The following is a 4,403-nucleotide window of genomic DNA, read 5'->3' on the forward strand; positions in this document are numbered from 1 at the left end:
TTTTAGTTATGCGCATGAAATATATGTGTGAGAGGTTGGGGTTGGGGGTTCGTAAACACATTAAAACTTTTACAGTGTTTTCATATCAATGAGTACTCAACCCCTATCGCAAATGAGCAACGTAAGAATAAGTTCAGATTCATCTCTTGAAGTTGAGAAAAATATGAAATTACGCTTACAAGATGAAGCAGATTTTGTAAAACCTGCACAGTTCTGTTCCATTAATGAAAACTGCACACGGATGCCAGTAAAAAAAGAAACCAATATAAATAAAATGAACTATGAAATATTTGGGGGTTACAACACAAAATCATAGATAATGGTTATTTGGGGGTTATAACACAACATCATAGATAATGACTATTTGGGTGTTCTAACACAAAATCATAGATACTGGTTATACCAGTATCTTTTTCTATTTTGTTTAAAATAATCGGCCCATATATTAATATTTACAGTAGAAAAAAATCGTTCCATGTAACTTCATTGAGTGCCTTTTACACTGAAATTCCCGACGCCTTTTGATGCTTTGCATCAATACTTATCTTGTATTAAGTATAAAATACGTCTTGCATGGTATGAGCACGGATGGCCGAGTGGTTTTAGTGGTAGACTTTTACTCCAGTACTCCAGGGGTCAGTGGTTCGAGCCCTGTTGACGGTTACTTTTTATATGTTTTATATTATTTTCTTGATTTTTTTTACTATAGCGTTTTAGTTCCAATGTTTACATTTAATCAATATACAGCATTTAATGACAAACTTCAATACATGCAAAAATCTGCGAAAAGGCCCCTTTAATTGTGACAACCGTATATTCAGATAATAAAAAAAAAAGAAATCATCTCTATGATTTTTATTCATAAACCAATGATCATATTATATCCTACATTTATTTCTGATTTGTTGGGGGTGAGAGTTGACTTTAAAAAGTGCGAGGTTGACCAAAAAAACACTCGAGTTGACCAAAAAACGTGCGAGTTGACTACCGCGCGAGTTGACTTAGGTACGAGCAGCCTCCGCGCAGAGATTTGACTGGAACCAGCATAGCTGGATCGTGGATATTCTGGTTCCCGTCGTACTATAATATTTTAGTACAAAGTGTCAGGGGCAGGTAATCCAGATTAGATTAGATCGTGGATTGTAGGTGAGAGCAAGGAACGACAACCCTGCGTGGAGATTGAGGTAAGCGTTGACCGGCACCCCATTTACCATATAGGCTAGAAATCAGTAAGTCTAATTCTTAATATAAAACGACACATTTCCAAGTCTTGGTTTTATTTTAGAGCATTGGTGCATAGTATACATTTTGATTTGTCATTGAAAAAAATTAATTAAGTTTGGTATCCACGGAATTCATAGCAATATTGTTTAGAATCGCGTTAACATGAAAATGTAAACGACTTGTTCGACATTGCATTTTTTGGTAGTATCGCATCCCTGAGATTTTGAAGCTTTGTGCACTGCAACGCGTTATATGAACACATATATGTGTATGTTTTTGTTCGATTAATAGCGTTTAAAAAATAAAATATTTACATTAATATTTTGTTCATTCCATTATTTATTATGTAAATGAATATAAAAAGAACACGTTTATTCGTACTCATTTATAGGCATTACGCGAATCTGCTCCGGTTATACTGAAACATTATTGAAGCATACTACCATGGTATAAGTTAACATAATTATTGTTGGCATCATATTGTGAAACAAATGCTTGCTTGGTCAATGTGAATATCTTCTAGAACGGGTGTGTACAGTCAATGATGCACATCTATTACCGAGACATGTTTTTTTTTTACTTGTACCCGGCAATCAAAATAAGGGACCGAACAATACATTTGTTTAAACGCTTATTTCGCTATATCACGTTTTCGTTAAATACGATATTTTTTTAGTTAAATATAATGGAAAATCGAACGGAATTCGCGAACTTTTTTATCACGTAATTTCGCTGTATTTTGATCGTTATATTGCGTTTCATATGTACAATATATCATATCTTAGATCCAGAACAATCTGCGCATATTCCACGCAATGTCAATTCTACATCAGATTCTATTTGCGCAGTCCTTTAAGAGCTACCATGTCCTCTCCTACAGAATAAGTACTGACTAGACACCGCGAATAAATCTTTACTGTAGATTTTATATTGTAATAAGTGTGGACTAAGTATCACATTATCGGTTTGTACATTACATCTTTGACACAATTAAATGTATTTAATTTGGCTAATTGCTGCCTCAACATGACACCACCGCTACACCCGCCAACGTCGCCCCGCCCGCGCCCATAGGATTCATTGCCGCATGAGAATAACTTTCACTACTGAGATCGTAATAACCAGCGGTGTAAAGGGTTAGGGTTAGGGGTCGGGTTTGGGTTAGCCTTAACCCTAACCTTAATCCGACCCCTTACCCTAACCTAACCATTACCCATGGTTATCTCCCCTATACCAGGCCTTGCTCGTTGTCGGCGTGTATTTATTTAGTGTACCGAAAAATTCCTATATTGCACTCGGTCCCAGAAGAATTGTTAGTTAGTTTTGCGGAGAATAATGCGAGATATAGGGGACGTCCTGTTTCAAATACTTAGTACACTGCACCTCGATTTTCAGTGTCAAGTAGAATATAAGTAGTTCAATATTGGACTTGAACCGGACATCGAAGCTGCGACCCCTTAGGTCTAGCTAGCACCAGTGTGTTACCACCGGACCGCGGCCTGTATCGAAACTGCGACCCTTTAGTTCTGGCACCAGTGTATTACCGCCAGACCGCGGATCACCTCAAGGTGTCAACCTTGTGGCATGGCTCTTGTGATACCGATACTCAGTCATGTAGCGTTCCAGCAATCTTAACCCTTTTCATGCTTGGACATTTGTTGTCTGCTAAAATGTCGTCTGCTGAATTTCTAAAATTAGCACTTTCTTCGATTTTTTTCAAAGATTACTATCAGAATAGCAAACAGTTTGGATCCTGATGAGACGCCACGTTATGTGGCGTCTCATCTGGATCCAAACTGTTTGCAAAGGCCTTAAAATTCGATCCCAGCGCTGAAAGGGTTAAATACCTACTGGTTAAATACTTGAGGTGTATATCATGTCTTCGCAAATCATAGGTATTCGAGGTAATACAAATACAACACATATCTTTAACATTAGACTTGTACTGTAATACAGAAAACATGGGGACTTATGTATGAAATATTCTTGCCCGTCGAAATCGCTCGCCACGACTGCCCTGTCACATTGGTAAACACAACGGCTTCTTGTGACATTTAGAATACATATGCAGAAACACTAGTTTTATAAAAGAATCTAGTAACTCTTTCTCACGACATCGTAACGCGTGTGCATGCCATAGTCGACTCGTGGGACCGACTTAAAAAGTAGTGGAATCCATTTATGTAGTGTTTTAAATATGAACTGGTTTCAATCAAAGCTCTATCATATTTCTACCACCATTACACGCGGTGATGGTGGTCCATTCAAATATAATTTTTATTTTATACATGTGTATATGTTTATTTATTTTTCATCTTTTACACGTATTTCAACTAATCATGCAATTATGATCACATATGGTGAGATAATTTCATTTTAAAACTTAAGGAGACCCTTCCGCTTAGGCTTATTCAGCCTTTTCGATTAATGTAACTAACAAGGAATTTATGCATTTGTGTATCATTCGGAAGAAAAGATGGAATCCGCTGGTACACACTACATTAACGAAATACATAGACATTATTGCACAGCACAGGATTTCAGTGTTTTATTATAGACATCTAGACGGTTTATGTGAAGACAACTATGCGTAATACATGTTAAATATAAAGCGTACATAATAACAAGAGCATAAACTACGCAAATATAGCACAACTTCGCCAAATGCATACATATATGACAACAATTTTTTAACATCACAATTTACAATTATATCGACCGATTTTTAAAGGCACGTGTTGTTTCTTTATCGTTTATTATGGTTACCATATATAAATTGCATAATGTCATTAAACAAGCGAAACGTTTACGTCGTCTTTTGTTGAAATATCGCGATAAGGACTTTAAAAACACGGTGCATGCATCGGTTCCCCACAAAACAAATGTCTAAGGAACACATTTTGTTTGCGAAATGTATTGAAGCTATTGATATTTCTCTTATACCATGTCAAATTTCATTCTGTGATTTGGCTAGTTAGCCACACTTTCTGACAGACATATAACATTTGTGTACTAATCTTTAAATTGCAACATACATGATAATTTGGTGCCTTTTACTACCAGAGATTTACTGTGCTTGACTTGTTTGTCACCACAATATAGAGAAACCGAGTAAATTATGATAATCATACACAAAACATCAACATCTTTAAAATACATTAAATGATTAATAAGTAAAT

This window comes from Dreissena polymorpha, chromosome 3 (assembly GCF_020536995.1).
Source record: "Dreissena polymorpha isolate Duluth1 chromosome 3, UMN_Dpol_1.0, whole genome shotgun sequence".
Classification (NCBI taxonomy): Eukaryota; Metazoa; Mollusca; class Bivalvia; order Myida; family Dreissenidae; genus Dreissena; species Dreissena polymorpha.